This window comes from Sus scrofa, chromosome 4 (genome assembly GCF_054392235.1).
Source record: "Sus scrofa isolate SSC_HxYL_T2T_F1_AM1 chromosome 4, Sscrofa_HxYL_maternal_Yorkshire_Landrace_v2.0, whole genome shotgun sequence".
Lineage (NCBI taxonomy): Eukaryota > Metazoa > Chordata > Mammalia > Artiodactyla > Suidae > Sus > Sus scrofa.
This window is the reverse complement of record NC_139386.1, coordinates 127,696,553-127,723,241: the sequence shown is the minus strand read 5'-3', so window position 1 is coordinate 127,723,241 and position 26,689 is coordinate 127,696,553. Positions and strand designations below refer to the sequence as shown.

At 39.5% G+C, this 26,689-nt stretch overlaps 1 protein-coding gene across 50 annotated transcripts in view; it reads right to left on the bottom strand.

Moving 5' to 3' along the window:
* ALG14 (ALG14 UDP-N-acetylglucosaminyltransferase subunit) overlaps window positions 1-26,689 on the bottom strand; it is a 154,964-nt gene that overhangs the window by 86,745 nt on the left and 41,530 nt on the right. The window contains exon 4 of one of the 50 annotated variants that reach the window (XR_014844715.1): window positions 8,105-8,292. The exons of the other annotated variants lie outside the window; for them this stretch is intronic. The gene's annotated coding sequence lies outside the window, so the exon portion shown is untranslated. The remainder of the gene's footprint in view (window positions 1-8,104; window positions 8,293-26,689) is intronic. 50 annotated transcript variants of the gene reach the window in all.

Below are 26,689 nucleotides of genomic sequence, written 5' to 3'. Positions count from 1 at the left end.
AGGAAGAGGGATTTAACTACTGCTAAGGTATTATCCGTGTGGTTTATGATTCTAAATGTACAAGTGGATTCCTCAACTGGGACTGTTCTAAGAAAAAGAGGCAGGAAGGTAATACCTTATTACACTTTTGATTTTCATGTCTCTAATAATTAGCCACGTTGAGCTACTTTTCATGTGTTTTGTGGCCATTTGTTTGTCGTCTTTGGAGAAATGTCTGTTTAGATCTTCTGCCCATTTTGTGATTAGGTTGTTTTTTTGATGCTGAGCTTCATGAAGTGTTTGTATATTTTGGAGATTAACCCCTTGTCCTATTTTTTCCCATTCTGCGGATTGCTTTTTAGTTTTGTTTATCATTTCCTTTGCTGTGCAAAAGCTTTTAAGTTTAATTAGGTCCCATTTGTTTATTTTTGTTTTTATTTTCATTAAGAGGTGGATCAAAAAACGACAGTGCTGTGGCTTATGTCAGAGTGTTTTATGCTTGCTCTAAGAATTTTATAGTTTCTGATCTTATATTTAGATCTTTAATCCATTTTGAATTTATTTTTATATATGGTATTAGAGGGTGTTCTAATTTCATTCTCTTACATATTGCTGTCCAGTTTTCTCAGCACCACTTATTAAAGAGACTGTCTTTTCTCCATTGTGCAATTCTTGCCTCCTTTGTCATAGATTAGTTGGCCATATGTACGTGGGTTTATTTCTGGGCTATCTTCCATTGATCTATATTTCTGTTTTTGTGCCAACACCATGCTGTTTTGATGACTGTAGCTTTGTTGTATAGTTGGAGCTCAGGGATCCTGATTTCTTCAGCTCCATTTTTCCTTCTCAGGATTGCTTTGCCTATTTGGGGTCTTTTGTGTTTCCATACAAATTTTAAGATTATTTGTTCTAGTTCTGTGAAAACTGCCATTGGTAATTTGATAGGGATTGTACTGAATCTGTGGATTGCCTTGGGGAGTACAGTCATTTTGACAATATTGATTTTTCCCATCCAAGAACATGGCATACCTTTCCATCTGTTTTTATCATCTTTGATGATTTCTTTTTTTCTTTTTTTTTAAATTAAAAAAAATGTTTTTTTAGGGCCTCACCCATGGCATATAGAAGTTCTTAGGCTAGGGGTCTAATTGGAGCTGCAGCTGCCGGCCTATTCCACAGCCACAGCAACACCAGATCTGAGCTGCATCTGCAACCTACACCACAGCTTCTGGCAATGCCAGATCCTTAAGCCACTGAGTGGGGCCAGGGATCAAACCCACATCCTCAATGGATACTAGTCAGGTTTGCTACCACAGAGCTACAAGGGGAACTCCCATCTTTGATTTCTTACAAGAGCATCTTACTGATTTCAGAGTATAGGTCTTTTGCCTCCTTAGGTAGGTTTATTCCTCAGTATTTTATTCTTTTTGTTGTGATAGTAAATGGATCATTTCCTTAATTTCTCTTTCTGATCTTTCATTGTTAGTGTATAGAACTATGAGAGATTTCTGCATATTAATTTTGTATCCTGAAACTACCAAATTCATCAATGAGATCTAGTAGTTTCCTGATAGCATCTTTAGGATTTTCTACGTATAGTATCATCTGCAAACAGTGACAGTTTTACTTCTTTTCCAATTTGGATTCTTTTTATTTCTTTTTTTCTCTTACTGCTGTGGCTGGGACTTTCAAAACTATGTTGAACAAAAGTGGCAAGAGTGAATATCCTTGTTTTGTTCTTGATCTTAGCAGAAATTCTTTCAGCTTTTCACCACTGAGAATGTTGTTAGCTGTGGGTTTGTCATCTATGGCCTTTATTATGTTGAGGTAGGTTCCCTCTATGCCCACTTTCTGGAGCATTTTTAATTCACCTTATACCAGTCAGAACATACATCATCAGGAGTTCCCGTTGTGGCTCAGTGGTAACAAACCCGACTAATACCCATAAGTATGTGGGCTCGATTTCTGGCCCTGCTCAGTGGATAAGGATTCAGTGTTGCCATGAGCTGTGGTGTAGGTCACAGATGTGGCTTGAATCCCGCATTGTTGTGGCTGTGGCATAAGCTGGCAGCTGCAGCTCGGATTGGACCCCTAGCCTGGGAACTTCCATGTGCCACAAGGATGACCCTTAAAAGAAAATAATGTCCATCAACAAAAAGTCCACAAACAAGACATTGTTTGTGGGGATGTAAACTGACACAACCACTATGGAAAACGGAATGGAGCTTCCTTCGAAAACAAAAAGTAGAATTACCATTTGATCCAGCAATCTCATTCCTGGGCATCTATCTGGAGAAAAACATGATTCAAAAAGATACATGCACCCCAATGTTCACTGCAGCACTATTTACAATAGCCAAGATATGGAAGCAAACTAAATATCCATCAACAGAGGAATGGATAAAGAAGATACACACACACACACACACACACACACACACACTAGAATATTACTCAGCCATAAAAAAGAATGAAATAATGCCATTTACAGCAATACGGATGGACCTAGAGATTATCATACTAAGTGAAGTTAGTTAGACAGTAAAAGACAAACATCATATGATAACACTTCTATGTGGAATCTAAAAAAAGGATACAAATGAACTTATTTGCAGTACAGAAACAGACTCACAGACTTTGAAAACAAATGTATAGTTACCAAAGGGGACGGGTCGGGGGAGAGATGGACTGAGGGACTGGGATTGGCAAATGCACCCGGTAGTATATGGAATGGTTGGCCAATGAGGACCTGCTGTATAACACAGGGAACTCTACCCAGTATCCTGTGATAGTCCATATGGGAAAGGAATCTGAAAAAGAATGGGTGCTTGTATATGTATAACTGAATCACTCCAATGTAAGGCAAAAATTATCACAACATTGTAAATCGACTATACTTCAATAAAACTTTAAAATAAAATTTAAAATAAATAAGTAAATAAATAGGCAGGGGAGTATGCGGATACACACTGATCTCTGTACATAAAAATCCACCAAGATATAAATAATTTAGTGAATGGTAACTATTCTGTCACAAGAGCCCTGGCAGCTTAAGGAGTATGGGTTCGGGGTGCACAGTAAGCCCAATCCCTTCACTCGCATGGCCTGCATTTACTCTCCAGGTGTAGGAGGCCTATTGACCACCCCTTTGCACTGCTACTGCCCGTTATGGTGGTCAAAGGCGTGAAAGCTGGACACAAACATACTCCACTCAGGGAACCTGTGCAAATGAAACAGCCAGAGGTAAGAGGCTACGGGGAGCATGTACCCCAGAAGGGGCCGTCACTGCTCAGCTCTGGCCTGGAGTCACCCACCCTTGTCATTTTTCACAAAGAGCCAGATATATGGTCTCTTGTGCAAAGTGAGATATCTGAAATAAGCATGTGGTACAAATGCCAGTGAATCAGACAAAATATGTTTGCATCCACGTGTGACCCAAGGGTCATCAGTGTGCTTCAGAAATCGCTGATAAAAAGAGAAGGCAGGAGGCCTAGTCTCTTTAAAAAAAAAAAAAAGGAAGAAAGAAAGAAAGAAAAAAGAAAAAGAAAAAAGACAGGGCTCATTTAAAAAAAAAGAAAAGAAAGAAAAAGAAAGAGCTCATTGAAGTAGACAAAGAAAAGGCGCTGAGAAAGATCTTATCGGTTTATTTGAATAAAGTCTATCAGCACTGCATAAGCTCTTACGCACCTAATTCCAATAATGCTTATGATTTTTGTTAATAGCTACCTCCTTCCTATAGTCCATAGCAAGAGAACCCTTAAAACAAAGGTAAGTATGCTAGTTTAGGGACAAAAAACTGGGAGAAGTGTGGAAAATTAACATGAAGTCCTATTTCCCAACAGACCTAAGGGAAGAATTTCTGCAGCAGAAATTGATCAAGGCAGCTGGGAAAAAAGGAGGTTAACAGGCCAAAGCCCAGGGGCTTTCAGCATGAATCCCAATGGGAGGACAGAGGTGTGAGTGAGAAAGAGGAAGAAAAACAAAGACTGGTCACAGTTTGTAGAGACAGGAGAGGGAAGATCAGTGAACTGAGCAGGGCAGCAGAGGGTGTGTGTATGGGTGACAGGTGCTCCTTAAATAAGCTCCAAGGAACCCCAGAAGGACTCTCAGAGCTAAGTCCTCATCATAATTTTAAAAATACTTTTTGGGCATCACTCTGTCTAAGCTACTATAAGGTGCAGGCACTCCAGGGAGCATCGGTCACTCAGATAGGAGTTAGAGGCAGGGAACCAATCGCCTTCCCGCAGAGGGAGTGGCCAGTTCAAAAGCAAGTGCATCTGACAGGTCTACTGTGGCCTCTTACGTCCATTTGATCGGGAGGAGAGACTAAGCTCAGACAGGCTAACTGATGATTCACAAAGCTGAGAGAAAAACCCAAACCTCCTGATTCCCAGTATGGCATATTTCCTCCTGTACCACGGCCAAGGCATAGTGGACACAAACCAAAGAGAATAATGTGGAGACATTAAGAAAAAATGTAAGGCAAATACTCAGGGTGAACTCTTGATGAAACCTACATAATAAATATAAGGAACTCTTCTGTGCCCTAAGACTGGAAGTCTGCTGTATACAAGCCTCAGCCCATTCCCACAGAACGGATGGAAACCCAGAGCCCCGCCCCACCCCTAGCCCCCGTCCCACCCCAATTCTCTTCTCCATTCGTCTGAAGCAGTGAGGGACATTTTTCTTCCCCGTGGGACTTCACAGAGATGAACCAGGGCTCCCTGAAAAGCTGAAACAGGAAAGTTGGCCTGGGAATAATAAAATAGCAACCAACTAAGTCCCCTGAGCTCTGGGCACTGCTTCCACTAATAAGACTTATCTACAAATGCTGTATTGTATAAGCAAATCTTTTGAAAAATAGCATCTGGAGCTTTGAAGATGTGGACACAACTGATTAGAGCATGAGACACCTGTCTTTAGAGAAAAGTAATTATTTACCCCTTAAAAGCAAACCTGTTTTTTTTTTTTTTAACAAATTGTCAGCTATAAACATTTTTTTAAAAAGTGCTTTGTCGAAGATTTGTATAATGGCTTAAATGTGATTTCAGGAAGACCAAGAATGCAAAATGGTATTCTGCTAACATGGAATTTGCTGCCCTTTGCAATTCTACAGCTGATCCCACTGCAGATTTCATTCTTTATGGCAGAATATGGAAATTCTGACATAATAGGCATATGAAACTTATAAATCTGGTATTCACATTTCTTAAAAGGAATGATCAATCATGACATGTTCTTTCTGTAATTCAAAGGTCTTTCCAGCAGGGAACGTCTTGCTATTTTTGAAAGAGCTCTTCAGCTCTCTAACCTGCTTCTAATTGGACCCTTTCTACTCCTCTAAACAACACTACAAAAGCTCTTTCCCTGTTAAGCCACAACAACGTTCAAAATTTGTAAGGTGTTTACTCATTCCTCTTGGTAAATCTAGGATAATCATAGTTTCCTCATCCCTGATTATAAGGTCCTTCCGAAGAATATTTTTATAATTATTTGCCCATGCGTCTTAGAGAAAATCAGAGTTTTCCCTTTTGAGCTTGTGGCAAGGATCCATGCAGACGAGAGGCACTTGGCTTACGTCCCCTATAAAATGCTGTCCTGGTAAAAGTGAAACCTCAACTCTCATGTTCCAGGTAGAGAATGATAAGCTTTCTGCTGCTGATTGAACTTCCAAAACATCTAACAGCAGAAAAAGAAATCCTCGACCAGGAGGCCTCACTGCTTTCATGCGACAAAAAAAAAAAAAAAAAAAAAAAAAAAAAAGAATTTTACCAGGAGCACAGGAGAAAAAGAAATCACCAAAAACCAAACTACCAAACAGGAAATGCCAGCCTAAAAAGGTATGTTTTTACTCAATGACTTGTGGGGAGGAAAACGAGAAATTCAAAAAACAGACTCTGAAGAAGACGGCATTGAGAACTCTCCAGAGGCTGTTAGAAACACTATCCAGGTTTCAATCTCCTTCTTCTTTTTTTTTTAAAGTAAAAAACTCTACGTTGTTTCATTATACACAGGCATTAAAGTAAAGCTACGGTTGATGAAAATATTTTGGAACCTAATACAGGTGAGAGCCAACACTGTGAATGCACTAAACACTACTGAATCGTACACTTTAAAATGGTTCATTTTATCTCAGTAAAAAGACAGAAAGCAAAGCAATTGTATTCTGCTTAAGATGCATGAGCAATTTCTGCCACTTCCTTTTGATTGCTCTGACAAAGACACTCTGGAACGCTTCAGAAATATGCTACCAAGAAAATCCTGAAGTGGGGTGTGGGGGTGGTGGGAGTGCATATGGATAACTCAGGAGGATGGGATTAACGTATACTGCTATACATGAAACAGATACCCAGCAAGGACATACAGTATGGCACAGGGAACGATACTGCATGTTTTATAATCTCCTATACGGGAAAATAATACATCTGTAACTGCATCTATAGCTATCATCCATCCACCCATCCAGATCACTGTGTTGTACACCTGAAACTGAGATGACATTATAAATCAACTACTCTTCAATTGAAAACAAAAAAGGAAAGAAAATCCTTAGATGAATTCCAGCGATTAATTCAGTGGGTGCAAAAGTTAGCCAAGGAGCAGTTATGCAACTTTTTTTCCCCCTGTTCTCTTTTTTCCACCCCACTGAAAAGCTCTATGCCGTCATCACTAGGTTATAACAGCTTCTCTGACTCCATCTTTCCTACAGCCCTCCAACCCAACTTCTCTCCTTTGGTATTGGCGGAACTCCTGCACGCCCCGAGCCCTTTAACAGGACTGGGACTGCCAGGATGAGTAATACATCTTACCTTTCCTCAAGGAGTTCACCGTCGGAATTCAGATTTCAAAAAGTCCCCAAGCTACTTCCAAACCAACTCGAGTTCCAGACATCTCCAAGACCTTTAATGACCCCACCTGACCTGGACCGCAGCAGCCCTTCCTAAGCGCTCCCAGTCCACGCTCAATGCCTTGTGCATCTTCTCTTTTCACCTTGGGACCAAAGGGAGATTTTTAACAATTCTAAACAAGAATGGCACTTTAGTGATTGTCAGACGCTACAAAAATAGAGCTATACTGATGCACGTGCAACTTTAAAATAGGCGCTGGAAGGCGGTGAGCCTGGCTGGCTCTGGGACTCATTTACGCATTAAAATGGAAGATCCTTTCAAAGATTTCCTTCCTCTGGACCCCACCCTCTATTCTCACTGAGCCACCGGGGCCTCCCACCAGCCCTCTGCACAAGGCCAGGTCTCCCTAAGTTCACTGCCTGTGACTACACATCAGTCCTTTCTTGGAAAAGGTTTTGTTTCCATCACGTTTCTCTTATTCTTACCCTCTCTCAACTGCATTTTCCCTTCAACTTTTATTTGTCTTCACTGTAGCCACATTGTTATCCTTAGGAAAACACGCTAGCTTTCACCTCGAAAGGAAGAGGCCCCACCGGGCCCCGATCTCATGTGTGCCTGTGATGGGCTGGAAAGAGGACAACTCCGAGGCGGACGCAGACAAAATGAAAGGAGAGAAAAACAGTAGGCAAAGCCACACGGGCTTCTGCAGAGAGGAAAAACGTAATGTTTGCCAAGTGGAAAAAAGATCAACTTAGAAAAGAAAGAAAAATCATTCTCAAGCAGCAGAGAATCCCTTCTTCACGTGGAAAAAAAAAAAAAAACAATTCAAAGCAATCTCTCACTGATAATATAGAGCCTAATTTTGACACCGGTTTTGTTCTGAGGTCGCTCAAAATGTGAAACAGAAACCACAACATTTAAATTAAATACCTCATTTGTGGATGGAAGCAGCTACAGGTTGTCACCCAGCCAATGTGTCAGTGGCACAGCTGGTATTTTCACCACGCAGCTGGGAAAAGCCATTTGTCAGTCATAAGAAATCAGATACGTGGGAGGATTTTCACATAAAGTCACTCCTCACGGTAGACTCTGACCATCATCAGACTTGCTAAATGCACGTACAATACAGAGCTGGGTTTTTCTGTATCGTTATGAAAGGTGCTAAATTTACAGCGCACGTTGGGAAGGGAAATACAAGCTGGGAAAAAAAGCAACAGTGGCATTATTTTAACGTGTTACCGAGGAACGGTCAACAGAGGGACAGGAAGTGAACATACTTAAACCAGTGGCTCCCAAGTATGATGTCATTAATCTTGGAAAACAAGAAGCAGTCGACAATTGCGGTCTCATTGTTTCTTTCTTGACGTGGCTTGAAAAATCTTATTCTCACTTTAACTCCATGTATAGACAGGCATCTTGGACCAGCTGACCTTTTCTTTGTCCGGTGAAGTTTCCTTTGAACACGCTATAAAGGTTTTTGATCACCAAAAAATATAATACCAGATGAAAGTCATTATATAAAGAGCATCAAACCAAAAGCAATTAAGGGGAAAAACAAAGTTCCTGTGAGAGTTCTGGCAAACCAACAAGTTAATTGACTCCTCTTAATGTTTCAAACACATGTCAATCAATAGGCCAATAAAAATTTTATATACTATGCAAACAATGGGAATCCCAGGACGACCCAGTTTGTGGCTCACCACAGAAAATACCTAATTTAAAAAAAAAAAAATCCTAGTACCCCATTAATGGACAATAACCTATTACCCATGTCATCAACTTGCTACTGCTATGCACTTAAGACATTTTCACAGCTCAAACTGGATATGGAACATGGGAAAAAATGACTAAGTAAAATAATGGCTTTCTTTCACACAAAGCATGAGTTACATGTACATGTAATAAATACATCTGCATTTGTCACGGTGAATTAAATCAGCTTCAGCTTCAGGCAGAGAGGCTGAGTATTAGGTTGAAATGGTCCATTTCTTTCCAATTTGTTAGACATGTAGAATCTGAAATTTATTTTTTACTTGATTAAAAATTAAATTAGGTTTCATTTTTGTCCACAGAGCTCTTTCTTTTGAGTATTTCATTTAACAACAGCCAGGCGGGAATGAAGCCAGTAATCAAACACTGCAGACTTGGGAAACACTTCGAGCTTTTCAGATTCTTAATCGAGTCTGAGAAGAACACCAGTTTAGGGAGCAGGCGTCTTTGTTTTTGTGATGACTCACACTATCCAGAATTCATTCACTTATTTTTAAGTCACTCCACAAATATGTGGAAGGCACTTTTCTAGGAAGGGACCATGAGAAACACAAAAATACATGGCCTTTACCCTCAAGAACTTTATAGGTCTTTCCCCCTCAACACAAGCAGTCCTCTTCCTTTAGTTTAATGGTCAGTGGCCTCCCAAATGCAATGTTCTCTTCTTCCCCTTGAAACAAACAAAGTTCTCCTCAGGAGTATATCTTTCAGAGAGTATGAGATCAGCCCACTCACTCAAAGAAGGATTCAAAGACTCCCACTTTTAGGAGAAACTAAAAAGACACAAGAGTGAACAAATCTTTGCGTTTCCAGGGACAAAACAGTGAACTACAAGGACTATTTAAAATTCATTCCACCGAGGGATCAAAGCGCACATTTACACTGGAGGGAAAAGGGCATAGGATGGATTATGAAGGGCCGAGATCAAAGAGACCAAAGTTAGACAGGGTTTTGGAAGGGCTAATGAAATGATCCATGTCTCTCACAGCTCTCTGGAGACCTATTAGATGAAAATCAGCGAAGACAGAGAAGAGCCCAGTAACACCATCCACCCACAAGATCTCGTGGGCAGTTACAGAACACACCACACACCACAGCAAAACATACATGCTTTTCAAGCATCCATGGAATATTCCTCCGGATAGATCATATTCTGGAACATGAAACATAACATATTTAAAAACAGGGTGTGTTCCCTGACCATAAGGGAATCAAACTGGAAATCAATAACAGAAAGATAATAGGGAAAAATCTCCAAAAACTTCGAAATTAAAATAGTCTAAATAACTTACGGGTCGGAGAAGAAGCATCAAAGGACATAAAAAATACTTAGAACCAAATGAAAACAAATCTACATTTACAGGATGACACTAAAGGAGTGAAAAAGAAATTTATAGCACTAATTGCTTACAATAGGAAAGAAGAAAGGTCTTAAACCAATGATCTAAGCTCCTGGAGTTTTCCTTGTGCCTCATCAGGTTAAGAACCGGACATAGTGTGTGTGAAGATGTAGGTTCAATCCCTGGCCTCACTCAGTGGGTTAAGATCTGGTGTTGCTGCAAGCTGTAGCACGGGTCAAAGAGGCAGCTCGGATCTGGTATTGCTGTGGCTGTGGTGCAGACCTCAGCTACAGCTCCAACTCGACCCCTAGCCTGGAAACTTCCATATGCTGCAGGTGCAGCCCTAAAAAGAAAAAAAAAAAAAAAAAAACAATAATCTAAGCTCCTGTCTTAAAAAAAATCTAGAAAAAGAAGAGTAAAATGAGCCCAAAGCAACCACAAGAAAGGAGATAACAAAGAAAAGAAAAGAAAATAAACGAAACAAAAAGCTGATTCTCTGAAAAGATCAATAATATTGACAAATCTCCATCAAGACTGACAAATACAAAAAGAGAAAACAGCACTTGTCGATATCAGGAATGAAACCAAGGCTATAACCACAGATCCTAAAGCAATAAAAAAAAGGACAATTAGGGAACACTACTGCTCTCTGCACATCTAAATTTGACAATTTAGATGAAATGGGACAATTCCTTGATAATCACTAGCTACCAAAATTCACCCAATATGAGACAGAGTCTGAATAATCTTGTGTCTATTAAGGAAGTGCAATCTGTAGAAAATATGCTTCTGAAAAAGAAATCTCCAGTACTAAGCAGTTTCACTAGAGAATTTTACCAAATACTTAAAGGAGAATCAATATAAATTCTAAACAATCTCTTCAAGAAAACAAAGAGGGTGAAACATCTCCCAATCGTTTTTCAAGGCTTAATTTAACCTCAAAACCAAAACCAAAGATGTCCAAAACAGAAAGCTAGAGACAAATATCCCTCATAAATACTATCATAAAAATTCTCACAAAAATAATTACTAGCAAATCAATTTATCTATAAAAATGACTATGTATCTATGTATAAAAAATGACAAAAATGATTATACATAAAAAATGATGCTCAGGTGGGATTCATTCTAAGAATGCAAGTCTGTTTCAGTATTTGAAAATCACTCAATGTAATATACTGTATCAACAGCTAATAAAAAATTATGATTGTGTCAATTGGTTCCAAAAAAAGGGGGTGTGTGACAAAATTCATTTTGGCAGTGATACATTAACTTTTCATTAATGTCATCAATAAAAACTTTCTCAGCAAACTAGGAATTGAGGTTGTGTCAACTTGACGAGGCCATGAGATGTCCAGATAGTTAGTCAAACTTATTTCCGTGAAGGTGTTTTGGGCTAAGATTAACACTGGAATCAGTAGATTGAGTAAAGCACATTGCCCTCCCTACTGTAGATGGTCTCCATCCCATGAATTGAACACATGAATGGAATAAAAAGGGTGAGTAAAATCCTATCCGATTGGTTCTGGTTCAGTTTTTCTAGAGAATCTTGGCTAATATAGAAGGGAAACTTCTACAATTTGACAAAAAACATCTATAAAAACCTTCAGTTGACATTATGCTAAGTAATGAAAGAATGAAAGCTTTTCCCCTAAAACTGAAAAAGAGACAAAGCTGTCTGCTCTAATCACTCTTATTATACAAAATATTAGAAGTCCTAGCCAGTGCAATAAGGTAAGAAAAGGAAACAAATTATACACTGGTTGGAAGGGAAGAAATAAGGCTTTTCCTATTTGAAAAAGACATGACTGTCTAGAAAATCCCAGGAAAACTATTTTAAAAATTCTTAGATTTAATATGTGACTTTAGCAAGATCACAGGATATGAGATAAACAAAGATGAACTGTATTTTGATATGTTAGCATCAAACATGTAGAGACCAGCATTAAAACACAATATCATTTAAAACTTATAATTATTCCCAAAGAGTGAAATGTCAAGATACTAATTTTAAAAATGGACTTGATTTAGGTGCTGAAAATGACAAAACATGGATGAAAGAAATAAAAGAAGATCTAAATAAATGAAGAGATACACCATGTCCATGGACTGACTGGAAGACTCAATATAGTAAAAATGTCAGCATTTGTATGCTGCATAGATAATTTTAAAATTTGTACGGAAACACAAAAGATCTCAAATAGCCAAAGCAATCCTCAGAAAGAAAAACGGAACTGGAGGACTCAGGCTCCTTGACTTCAGACTATACAACAAAGCCAGAGTTATCAAAATAGTATGGTATTGACACAAAACAGAAATAGGGATTAAGGACCTAAATGTAAGACTGGAAACTATAAAACCTTTAGAGGAAAACACAGGCAAAACACTCTTTAACATAAACCATAGCAGTATCTTTTCAGATCTACCTAGTGAGAGTAATGAAAACAAAAATAAATAGGACTTAATTAAACTTAAAAGTTTTTGCACAGCAAAGGAAATCATAAACAAAATGAAAAGACAACTCATAAGATGGAAGAAAATATCTGCCATCAAAGTGACTGACAAGGGATTAATATCCAAAATACAGAAACTGCTCATGAAGCTATATGTCCAAAAAAACAATTTAAAAAATAGGCAGAAAAATCCAAATAGACATTTCTCCAAAGACATACAGATGGCTAAAAAGAAAAAAAAACCATGAAAACATGCTCAGCATGGCTAATTATTAGAATGCAAATCAAAACTATAATGAGATATCACCTCACATGGGTCAGAATGGCTATCATCAAAAAGTCTACAAACAATAAATGCTGGAGAGTGTGTGGAGAAAAAGGAACCCTCCTACACTGTTGGTGGGAATGTAAATTGGCATAACGCCCTAGGAAAACAATATGGAGGTTCCTCAAAAACCTAAAAATAGAATTATCATATGATTCAGCAATCCCACTCCTGGGCATATACACCAACAAACAATGATTCAAAGGGATACATGCACCTCAACGATGAATGCAGCACTATTCACAAATAGCTAAGACATGGAATCAATCCAGCGTCCATCGACAGATGAATGGATTAAGAAGATGTGTTACGTGTATACAATGGAATATTACTTTGCCATAAAAAAGAACAAACGAATGGCATTTGCAGCAACATGGATGAATCTAGAGATTATCAAACTAAGACAAAATCTTATTATATCACTTATATGTGCAATCAAAAAAAATGATACAAATGAACATATTTGCAAAACAGAACAGACTCACAGACATAGAAAACAAACCCATGGTTACCAAAGGGGACATGTGGGTGGCAGTGGCGGGAATAAATTAGGAGTTTGGGATTAACAGATACACACTACTGTATACAAAATAACCAGCCAGGACCTACTGTGTAGCACAGGGAACTCTACTTAATACTCTGCAGTAACCTATACAGAAACAGAATCTGAAAAAGAATGGATATATGTATATGTGTAACTGAATCACTCTGCTGTACACCTGAAACTAATACAACAATGTAAATCAACTATACTCCAATAAAAAATAAAAATTACCAAAAAAAGCAATCTAAAGAAACATAGCATCTAAATGCAATATGTGGTCCTCACTGGATCCTGGACCAGAAAAAAGGGCATTAGCAGGACAATTAACGAAACTGCCATGAAGTCGCTAGGTTTGACTACTATTGTTATTTAACAATGTTATTATTTAGAGAAGATGGGTAGAAGATATAACATTTTCGTATTAATTTTAAGATGTTTTCATAAATCTAGAATTATTTCAAAATTGAAAAAAAGATAATTTTTTTTAAAAATTAAGATTTCAATTTCCCCCAAACTGATCTATACATATAATGTAAATCCTATCAAATTTCCAGCAAAATTCTCCTGTATATATAGACAAGCTTATTTTAAAATTTATATGTTAAGGCAAAGGAAGTAGAGCAGCTAGGATGGTTCTGAACAAGAAGAATGGAGTGGGAGAAATCACTGCCTGAAGTTACGACTTACTATACTCAGCCACAGCAATCACAACAGCCTGGAACTTAGCTGGCCGAGGAAAAGACAGAGATCAATGCAGCAGGGATGCCAGGAAGAGATAAACACAAATACACCCAATTAACTTTTTAAAAATTTTTCAACTAATTTTTAACAAAAGGGAAAAGCAATTCAGTGGAGGAAGGAAACTTGTTTTTGCTTGTGTTTTTAAACAAACTGCACTGGGCATGCAGAAGCAAAATGAGCCTTCATCAAAACCAAATACCTTATACAAAAAATTGATTCAAAATCATCTGGAGATTAGACGAAAAGCATAAAACTATAAAACTTATGGAGGAAAACATGAGGAAATCTTTGGGATCTAGGGTTACACGAAGAGTTGTTAGATGTGACAACAAAAATATGATCCATGAAAGAAAAATTGGATAAATTAGACTTCATCGAAAGTAAAAACATTCGCTTTGTGAAAGATCCTGTTAGGAAGATGAAAAGACAAGGTGTGGATTTAGAGAAAATGTTTGTAAATCACATACTGGATAAATACATCTAGAATATACAAAGAACTCTCAAACCTCAGAAGTAAAACAAATAATTCAATTAGAAAATGGGCAAAAGGCATAAACAGACATTTCAGTAAATAATAGATATTAATGACAAATAAACACACGAAAAAATGTTCAACATCATTAGCTATTAGGGAACTATGAATTTAAAATACAATGATATATATCACTACACACCTAAGAAAGAGTCATAACAGCAAATGTCAGAGAGAATGCAGAGAAACGGAAAGGCTGATATATTGCTGCTGAGATGTAAAATGGTACAGCCACTGTGGGACTTAGTATGGCCTTTTCCTGTAAAGCCAAACTTGAACTTTCTATCCGACCCAGCAATCTCATTCTTGGGCATTTATAAGAGAAATGAAATCTTAACGTCTATACAAAAACCTATACATGAATGTTCATAGCAGCTATAGTCATAGCAGCAAAAAACCTGAAAACAATTCAAATGTTCCTCAGTGTGTGAATGGTTAAAGAAACAGTAGTATATTCAGACAATGAAATTCTATTTAGCAATAAAAAGGAATTAATGATACAAGCAAAAGACCTGAATGGAGCCCAAGAGCATTATTAGTCAGTTTAAAAAGTCAGTCTCAAAAAGTTCCATACCATGTGATTCCATTTACAGAACATTCTTTTTTTTTTAATAGTTATTTCCCCAATACAATTTTTTTTTCCTACTCTACAGCATGGTGACCCAGTTACACATATATGTACACATTCTATTTTTGCACATTATTATGCTCCGTCATAAGTGACTAGACATAGTTCCCAGTGCTACACAGCAGGATCTCATTGCCAATCCATTCCAAAGGCAATAGTTTGTATCTATGAACCCCAAGCCGCCCAACCACCCAGTCCCTCCCCCTCCCCCTTGGCAACCACAAGTCTGTTCTCCAAGTCCATGATTTTCTTTTCTGTGGAAAGGTTCATTTGTGCCACATATTAGATTCCAGATATAAGTGATATCATATGGTATTTGTTTTTCTTTTTCTGACTTAGTTTCACTTAGTATGAGAGTCTCTAGTTCCATCCATGTTGCTGAAAATGGCATTATTTCGTTTTTAGGGCTGAGTAGTATTCCATTGCATGTATATACCACATATTCTAATCCAATCATCTGTCAATAGACATTTGGTTTGTTTCCATGTCTTGGCTATTGTGAAAAGAGCTGCAATGAACATGTGGGTGCATGTGTCTTTTTTAAGGAAAGTTTTGTCCAGATATATGCCCAAGAGTGGGATTGCTGGGTCATATGGTAGTTCTATGTTTAGTTTTCTAAGGTACCTCCATACTGATCTCCATAGTGGCTGTACCAGCTTACATTCCCACCAACAGTGCAGGAGGGTTCCCTTTTCTCTACACGCCCCCCTCCAGCATTTGTTATTTGTGGACTTATTAATGATGGCCATTCTGATTGGAGTGAGGTGTTACCTCATAGTAGTTTTGATTTGCATTTCTCTAATTATCAGGGATGTTGAGCATTTTTTCATGTGCTTGTTGGCATCTGTATATCTTCCTTGGAGAATGGTCTATTCAGGTCTTTTGCCCATTTTTCTGTTGGGTTGTTGGCTTTTTTGCTGTTGAGTTGTAGAAGTTGTTTGTATATTCTAGAGATTAAGCCCTTGTCCGTTGCACTGTTTGAAACTATTTTCTCCCTTTCTGTAAGTTGTCTTTATGTTTTCTTTTTGGTTTCCTTTGCTGTGCAAAAGCTTGTCAGTTTGATTAGGTCCCACTGGCTTATTTTTGCTCTTATTTCATTTACAGAACATTCTTGAGATGACAAACTACACTGGCGGGAAGTGGCTGGTAGAATAAAGACTGGGGACAGCACAGGGGCATTCCTCCACGGTGATGAAGAGTGAGGTGTCTTGATTTTGAAACATGCTTAGAACAGCAGAGAGGTGCGTGCGCCCGCACACAAGCACACTTGAATGTATGAAACACGGTGAGACTGAACAAGGTTTCTAATTAACAGTCGTATACTAACATCAATTTTGATTTTGATACTGCTCTTCAGTTACGTAGGGCCACCCCCAGGGGAAGCCAGGTGGAGGGGACATGAATGCTACCAGGCACTATTTCTGTGACTTCTTGGGATCTACAATTATTTCAAAATTAAAAAGGCAAAATAATCTATAATTATTTCAAAGTTGTGTTCAAATGCTTTTCAAAATAATCTCAAGTACTAACTTAAGCTGTAGGCTGAAAAGACAGAAGAACTCTTTCTTTCTTTCTTTCTTTCTTTCTTTTGGTCTTTTTAGAGCCACTCCCTCGGCATATGGAGGTTCCCAGGCTAGGGGTCTAATTGGAGCTGTAGCCGTCGGCCTACGCCACAGCCACAGCAACACGGGATCTGAGCCATTTCTGCAACCTACACCACAGCTCATGGCAACGCCAGATCCTTAACTCACTGAGCAAGGCCAGGGATCAAACCCCTGTCCTCATGGATGCTAGTCGGGTTCACTAACCACTGAGCCACCATGGGAACTCCCAGAAGAACTATTTCTGATTCAAGGAACTTCCCCCAATGGAATTACTCTCTATTTCATGCCTGCTTGTTGTTTCATGACTCCATTTTTTTAAAGCTAACTAAATATAAGCTTCTTGAGGACACAGGCCATGTTTAAGTCATCACTTTCAGTGTCTGCTCTAATACAGACATTTAGACAAGTACTAGCTAAGTTTTTCATTGAGCAAGTTGTCCATTTGCAAAGAGAACTGGAATTAGGCTGCTGTTGACCATTTCTGTGACTTCAGGTACTTAGATCTCTCTGGATTTGGATCCTTCTGGAGCTCCAGAAGGAGGTAAAGAGGGAGGAACACTTCGTCAGGGACTGTTAGGAGAATGAGATGAGTTAATATGTACATACATAAGGTGCCTAGAACAGCACCTGATACGTAGGGAGAGTTCAGTAAGTGCTATTTTTCTAAAAATTTTAAAAACTATGACTTCAATTCACATGAATCAAAAGATAAACCATTTCCTCCAACTTCTATTATATGTCAATGAAAAGAAATCTGTATATGGGAATTATAGAGGAAAAAAGCCCAATCTGCCATAAGACTGAACCTTACAAAAAACGACTACCTTGCTACTACATTCAGGCCTTAAGTTCCAGATTCCATTAATTTCTAATAGCAATAAATATTAAATTGAAATTGCTAGTTAATAAAGGTATAGCCTAGGAGTTCCCTTCGTGGCCCAGTGGTTAATGAACCTGACTAGGATCCATAAAGACATGGGTTCAATTCCTGACCTTGTTCAGTGGGTTAAATACCTGGCGTTGCTGTGAGCTGTGGTGTAGGTCGCAGATGTGGCTTGGATCCTGCATTGCTGTGTCAGTGGTGTAGGCCAGCAGCTATAGCTCTGATTTGACCCCTAGCGTGGGAACTTCCATATGCCGTAGATGCAGCCGTGTAAAAAGGAAAAGGAAAAAAAAAAAAAAAAGGGATAGCCTAAAGATTTTAACTTTATGTACATTATGTGTCTGTCACTCAACTGACTTATCTTTCACTTTTCTTAAAATGACCTTCTCCATCTTCGATTAAATGGCATCTCCATTCTCAAGGCTCATCCAGCTCCCCAGAGAGGACCTGTCACTCTACCACCACTCAGCTGCGGGCAAGACTGCTGTCTACTGAGCTCACCTTCAAACTTCTTCACAAAGGACAAATCCTGTCATAGAGGAGAGTCCTTGACAGATATCTGTGAATGAACAAACCACTGAGTTCCTGCGATACTCACTTGGCACCAGATGGCACTTGGCATAAGCATTAGAAGTACCTTCCCGTTTGGCTCCTCGACTAGACTGTAAGCCCCCTGGGGGCAGGGCCCAGGTCCACTCCTGTTTGCACTCTCAGTGACCAGCACAGCGACTGGACTTTCATCAGAGAGGTGCGCCGAGAGGCTACCAAGCGCCAGGCACTGCTGCATAAGCACAATGAACAAGGCGGCTGCAGTTTCGTATGGAGTAACAGATAAAAAAGATAGTTTTTTAATGGAATTAGTACTACAAAGAAAATTAAGCAGGGCAGTGTGACATGAAGACATGAGCTGGAGGAAGGACTACTCGTCAGGGTGAGCCTTTGTGAGGAGGTAACAGTTGAGCTCAGAAAACAGAAAGGAGCCAGTCAAGTTCAGAGCAGGGGTGAAGAGGCCCAGGCACAGGGGGCAGCAAGAACAGCGGTTCTGAGACATCAGTCGGCTGGGTCTGCTGGCGGGGGAGGCGGGCAGGCAGCTCTGGCTGACACGCAGTAAATTAGGGGACAAGAGGAGAGAAGAGGTCAGAGAGGAATGTGCAGGCTGCACTGAGAGGTCTGGACTTCATTCTGAAAATGCAGAAAGCTGCTGGATGATTTTAAGTGTGGAGTTAACAGAATCTCATATACCAAAAAAAAAAAAAAAAAAAAAAAAAATCACATTGGTTGTTACGTGGTGAAATTGTCACAGTGGTTGTTAACTGGCAGGGGTTGTGAACTCCCTTCCAGAGGCAGGTAAGTTAGGGGACCATGCAATGGGCGGGGAGGTGGGGGTGGATGGCCCGGGGGCAGAGATGATGGACAGAAACGGATGGATGGGTGATGAAGTCAGAAGACATGGTTGGCAGAGCTTGTTAGTGAAGACGAGAAGCAGGGTGTGGCAGAGAGGAATCAAAGACGTCTCCTAAGGACTGGACTTGAGATCACCAGGATGGATCTGCATCTCAAATCTACCCAGACGGAGAAGAGGGGGAAAGATCTACCATCGTGGCCCAAGAAAGTGTCCGATGTCTATGAGATACAGAAACGGAAAAGCAACGCAGGTTAGGCACTGAACAGAACACTTGGAGGACGAGAGACTCACTTAAAATCAGACATGCAGTCTTCCAAACTTGACTGACTCTATTTACTGCTTCCAAGGTTACAGAGACAAACAAAATAAGAGATTGAAATGACGAGAAATCTCAGTTCATTTGATGAACTGTGTCATTTTTGGCTGCTGTAGATGTTCTCTGACCCAGATTCTTAATACAAAGCGGCTGAATGTTATGGCAGAAACTTTAGACAAATGCTGTAACTCGATCCAGTATTTGTGCCACTTAGAGCAGGTCTTAGAAACCCTGACGTCCTGAGGTGTCGAGAGGAGCAGGCAGTGACTCACCAAATCACTTTGACTCGAAGACTATTACAAGCCATATGTGAAGCTACTGGGAGCCAAAGGTTTTGATGCTTTTGGCAATAATTCACATTTTAAAATTCATATTTATTGAGGTATAATTTTACACAGAGTCAAATTCACCCTTTGTAGGGCACAAGTCTCAGTTATGACAAACATAAAATTAAGTAAAACCACCACCAGCACCATCACAATCAAAAATCAAGATACAGAACAGCGTCTCACCCAAAAAAGTTCCTTTAAGTCTTTTTTTCTTACTTTTCTTTTTTTTTTTGGGGGGGGGGGTGGCACAGGTAGGGCTGCACCTGCAGCATAAAGAAGTTCCTGGCTAGGGGTCAAATTGGAGCTGCAGCTGCCAGCCTACACCACAGCCATGGCAACACTGAATGAGAGCTGCATCTGAGACCCACGCTGCAGCTCGCGGCCACACTGGATCCTTAACCCACTGAGCGAGGCCAGGGATCAAACTCACATGCTCACGGAGACTACACTGGGTCCGTAACCCACTGAGCCACAACGGTGACTCCTCATTATCTTTTTAAATTTAAGAATAGTCGTATGACCTTATGACTCTCATTCACGGATACCTGGCAAAGCCATATTTCTTGAAAAATATGATACATGAAATAGCAGAACAACCTAAAAAGTATTTAATGACCTTGTAAAAGAAGAAACCAGCCATCCATTCCAATTAGCAAGGGTTAGATTCCGGCCTCTAAAACAGACTTTAATAACTTTTCTCTAAGATGCTTTTCATCTGACAATTGGCCTGGAAGAAACAAGCATGACTTTTAACATACACGCAACAAGATTTGCACACTTTTCCCCCAAAGCAACCTGAGGTTTTGAATTACTATCTCGTCCAAAAAGTTAATTAACATTATATAGTCTCACAATGCTTTTACATGTGATTTTTTTTTTTAATTTTTCTTCCGCATCCATGGAAGTTCCTGGGCCAGAGATCAAATCTGCACCACCGCAGAGACAATGTCAGGTCCTTAACCCACTGTACCACAGGGGGAACTCCTACATGTGATTTTTCTGTAACAGGAAACTGGTAAATATAAATTTGATTAATTTTCCAAGTCAATCTCATTTGTGAAATTTTGTAATAATACCATTCCTGTTATTTTCATTATCCATTTTGAATTTTAAAAAGATTCTATTTTGACAAATACACATAACATTTAATTTTGAAATGTATATGATTATTACTATTATTCAATTAGATCAGTCTGTTAAATCCACTATGAAAGCAGGTACTTAACTTGAGCAGCTGTAATATATTTAAATTTTATACTCTCAATTAGAGCACGTGATGTTTAATGTAATTTTTTTTTAAATTTTATTGTATTTTTGCTTTTTTAAGGACTGCACCTGTGGCATGTGGACGTTCTCAGGCGGGTGGAATTGGAGCTGCAGCTGCCGGCTTAAACCACAGCCACGGCAAAGTGGGATCCAAGCCGTGTCTGCAACCTACACCATAGCTTGTGGCAATGGCAGATCCTTAATCCACTGAGTGAGGCCAGGGATCCCACCCACATCCTCATGGATACTAGCTGGGTTTGCTTTTGCTGTGCCACGACAGGAACTCCCTATAATTTATTTTAAAGTAATTAATTAATTGATTCTTAATTGGTCTGAATGAATGAACACATCTTCCATGGTGAACCAGAAATGGTGGCATACTTTGGGTTCTGGAATCAGAAAGCATGGATTCCAGACCTAGCTCTGTTTTTTACTGGTTGTGCATATTCCGGGCAAATAACTTCCTGCCTCACAGAGTCCCAGTTTCCTCCTCCATTAAACGTGAACAGCAGCACCACCCGCCTCAAACAGCAGGAATGCAAGGGCTTAGGACCAGGCCTGGCACACCGTGGTGTGCTCAATAAACGCTAGATAGGATATACCGGACAGAATTTTTATTTTAAAAACACTGACATGTTCCATTATTATTCAGCATTCACTCTAAAACAACAAGGAAAATGACTTTATTTACATTTTATAGATGACAAAGTGAGGGAGAGAGAAAGGGGAATGGAAAGCAGACTTACCAGTTCAGGGGCACACAGTTAAGTGAAGCAGAAAAGCACCTGGCTGTTCAGCCAATTGGGTAACTGAAGGTCTGATGCTATCCTTTCTAAAAGTGGGTCTTTCTTCCTTTCTTTCTTTTTTAAAGCGGTAAAGAAGGAATTTTGATAAAAGTCATAAGAAAGCCAAAGACGCACAAAAACAGACATATGGATCAATGAAACAAAACAGAGAACCCAGGAACAAACCCACACACCTGTATAAACCTTAACCTTTGACAAAAGAGGCAAAATTTTACAATGGAGAAAAGACAGTCTCTTCAATACGTGGTGCTGGGAAAGCTGAACAGCTGCATGCACATCGATGAAGCTAGAACACATCCTCATACTATATACAAAAATAAACTCAAAATGGCTTAAAGACTCAAATAAAAGACATGATGACATAAAACGCCTAGAAGAGAACATTTTCTGACATAGATTGTAGCAGTGTTTCCTAATGTCTGTCTCCCGAGGCAAAAGAAATGAAGGCAAAGATACACAAATGAGACTTAATCAAACTTCTAAGCTTTTGCACAGCAAAGAAAACCATAAACAAAATGAAAAGATAACCTACAAACTGGGAGGAAAATATTAAAAACTGATGCAACTGTCAAGGGCTTAGTTTTCAAAACATACAAACAGCTCATACAACTCTGTAACAAAAAAGCAAACCCAATCAAAAAATGGGCAGAAGACCTAAACGGACATTTCGTAAGGAAGACAAACAACTGGCCCACAGGCACATAAAAAAGCTGCCCAACATCATCAATTACTAGAGAAATGCAAAGCAAAACCACAGTGAGGTACCACCTCATACGAATCAGAATGGCCATCATCAATAAGTCTACAAATAGAAAATGCTGGAGAGGGTTTGGAGAAAAGGGAGCCCTCCTGCACTGTTGGTGGGAATGTAAATTAGTACAATCACTGTGGAAAACATTACGGAGGTACCTCAGAAAACTAAAAACAGAACTACTGTATGATCCAACAATCCCACTCCTGGGTATATATACAGATAAAACTGCAATTAAAAAAATACTAGCACCCCTATGTTCATAGTAGCACTATTCACAACAGCCAAGACATGGAAACAACCTAAATATCCACTGACAGAGGAGTGGATAAAAATGATGTGCTACATTTATTCAATGGAATATTACTCGGCCATAAAAAAGAATGAACTAATGGCATCTGTAGCAACATGGATGCAACTAGAGATTGTCATACTAAGTCAGAAAGACAAATACCATATGACCTTACGTGGAATGTAAGAAATGATGCAAATGAACCTATCTGCAAAACAGAAACAGACTCACAGACATAGAGAATAGACTTGTGGTTGGCAAGGGGGATGGGGAGGGATGACTGGGAGTCTGAGGTTAGTAAATGCAAACTATTACATTTAGAATGGATAAACAACAAGGTCCTGCTGTATAGCACAGGGAACCCCCTCCACCCTCCTGGGATAGACCATGATAGAAAATAACGTAAAAAGAGAATGTACACATATGTATAACTGAATCACTTTGCTGCACAGCAGAAATTGCCCCAACACTGTATATCAATTATACTTTAATTAAACAACTACAATGAGGTATCTTTCACACTGGTCAGAATGGCCATCATCAAAAAAATCTACAAATAATAAATGCAGGAGAAGGTGTGAAAAAAAGGGAACCCTTGTACACTGTTAGTGGAAATGGAAATTGGTGCAACCACCATGGAAAATAATATGAAGTTTCCTTTAAAAAACTAAAAATAGAGTTGCCATATGACCTAGCAATCCCACTTTTGGGCATATATCTGGAAAAGACAAAAACTCTAATTCAGAAAGATACATGCACCCCAATGTTCACTGCAATACTATTTATAACAGCCAAGACATGGAAGCAACCTAAACGTCCATCAAGAGACAAACAGATAAAGACGGTGTGGTACATAGACGCAATGGAATATTATTCAGCCATAAAAAGAATGAAATAATGCTCTTTGCAGCAACATGGATGGAGCTAGAGATTCTCATCCTAAGTGCAGTAAGTCAGAAAAAGACAAACATCATATGCTATCACCTATATGTGGAATCAAAACAAATGTTATAAATGAATTTTTTTACAAAACAGAAACAGATTCGCAGACACAGAAAACAACCTTATGGTTACCAAAGGGGAAGGGAAGAAGGGATATATTAGGAGTTTAGAATTAACAGATACACGCTACTATATATAAAATAGCTAGACAAGGACCAACTCTGTAGCACAGGGAGCTCTAGTCAATATCTTATAGTAACTAAATATCTTATAGTAAACTTAAATGGAAAAAAATCTGAAAACTAAGTATATAAAGAGTGTATATATATAAATATATATATAACTGAATCACTTTGCTGTACTGAAACTAACACATTGTAAATCAACCGTACTTCAGTTTTTAAAAAGGCAAAAATATTAACAAAAATAAAATAAAATTGGTGGCATCACAATAATAATAATAATAATAAAAACCCTAGGATGAATACGGAAGAGATCTGCATGTTGTAGCTCTTTTGTGTGAGAAAGAAGGCCTCTTACCCACTAACTTTTTGTGTAAAAGGGAATTTCATGGAGTGGGAGTTCATTCTGCGAGTAACCGACCGGATCATGTTCAGGTTTGAAATAATTTTGGAAATTCGGTTTAACACAGAAATAAGCATTTCACATTTCTTCCCCCTTTCCCCTCTTATTCCTTTAAAAACATCACAATAGTTGTTTTTTTTTTTTTTCCCTTCCACTCTTTATGAGCAAAGTCACAATATGCAGAAAATTTTAGACTAAGTGAGAAGGAAACTGAGAGGACATCCAGTCCGATCCTTTTGTTTCAACGTAGAGAGTGATGCCCAGAAGGGAACTAAAATAAAATAAGTCAAAGTGGGGCCCGGGACCGAGTGTCCTAATGCCTCGTTGTTCCTCTTTGCACAACGAGGGTAGCAAATCCCTAGGCCGGGCAGTCACCTGGGCTCTGGGCAGACGTCGTCCACCAGGTCACCGCCCCCTTCCCACCTTCCCACCTCAGGGTCCTAAAGTCACCGCACTCAACCTGGCTGCTGCTGGGGCAATGGCCATGACGCTGGTGATTTGGTAAATGTGACCCCTAAATTTCTAGGTTAAAATGTGAAGACCTTTTTCCTTCCATTTTCTCTCTTATGCTTTAGAAAGAATTAAACCTTTAAGAGCAATAATGATCTTTGAGGAAACATCTGAATTCTACACACTAAAAACATGGTTGGATACCGTGAGATAAACTTATTTCATCAAAGATTTAAAAATAATTCTAAGCAGGAGTTCCATCATGGCTCAGAGGAAGCGAATCTGACTAGCATCCATGAGGACCTAGGTTCGATCCCTGGCCTCGCTCACTGGGTTAAAGATCCAGCATTGCCGTGAGCTGTGGGTGTAGGATGCAGACACAGCTTGGATCTGGAGTTGCTGTGGCTGTGGCGTAGGCCAGTGCTACAGCTCCGATTGGACCCCTAGCCTGGGAATCTCCATATGCCGCAGGTACGGCCCTAAAAAGATAAAAATAAATAAATAAAATAAATATAAGCAAAATTAATCTATGGTGACAGAAATCTGAAAGTGGCTGCTTGGGGCTAGAGGCTGACAAGAAAGGGACAGGCGGGGTGAAGGAAGTGTTATATAGCTTGAAAGAGATACAGTCAAAAGTATACACTTAAGATTTGTGCCTTCCACTGTTTGTAGGTTAGAGCTTTCATTTTTATTTTATTTATTTATTTATTTATTTTGTCTTTTTGTTATTTCTTTGGGCCGCTCCCGTGGCATATGGAGGTTCCCAGGCTAGGGGTCCAATTGGGGCTGTAGCCGCTGGCCTACACCACAACCACAGCAGAGCGGGATCCGAGCCCTGTCTGCAACCTACACCACAGCTCACGGCAACGCCGGATCGTTAACCCACTGAGCAAGGGCAGGGACTGAACCTGCAACCTCATGGTTCCTAGACGGATTCGTTAACCACTGCGCCATGATGAGAACTCCTATTTTTTATTTTTTTAATATTTTTTTTCTTTTTAGGGCCACACCCGTGGCATATGGAGGTACCCAGGCTAGGGGTCCAATCAGAGCTGTAGCTGCCAGCCTACACCACAGCCACAGCAAAGCAGGATCTGAGCCATGTCTGCAATCTACCCCACAGCTCATAGCAGCGCTGGATCCTTAACCCACTGAGCGAGGCCAGGGATCAAACCCGCAACCTCATGGTTCCTAGCTGGATTCGTTAACCACTGAGGGGAACTCCTGTAAGTCAGATCTTTTAAAAACAATCTAAACTGAACTGCAATCCAGCTGGTGAAAGGCAATGACCAAGCTGATAGAGATCTTTCAAAATCATCGCAGCTGAACACATTTCTGTTCAACTACTGGAGAGAATGGCATCCACTGAGCCAGAACTCATGTGTATGGAAAGCAGATTAATTTTCTTCAGGCTATGCGGATTAATGGATTCTGCCTTAAAGAGGAATGAGGTATTATTTACGAACTGTGCACACTACTGCGATAATATATCTCTGATCTGCATTTTGCCTTCTGAAGTCCACTCAGAATCTAGCACTTCATCCCAAAGAGCACAGAGAACTTGAGACCTGCACAGCGAAGGAAGGTAAGGCGCAATGTCGGGCACCAATGAAGCGTTCACATTTCTACTCTCTATATTATTTTCCTATAAAAACTTGAGTGGGTATGACATCCTGCCCACTGCATGTCATGTTTGGTAACAGAGTTTTGACAAAACAAGAAGGATACTGAAAAGGAATTTTTTTAAAAAGGCCTTTCTCTGGCTGACAAGCCAGCACACGACCTTGGCTCGGGAACCAGAGGTGGATCGGAGCACAATTAGGTAACCACACTGCTCCGTTGGTCGTTATTGCCAAGAGACGGGGAAGAGAAAGGGGAAATTCTGAGTTCTTGTTACAGC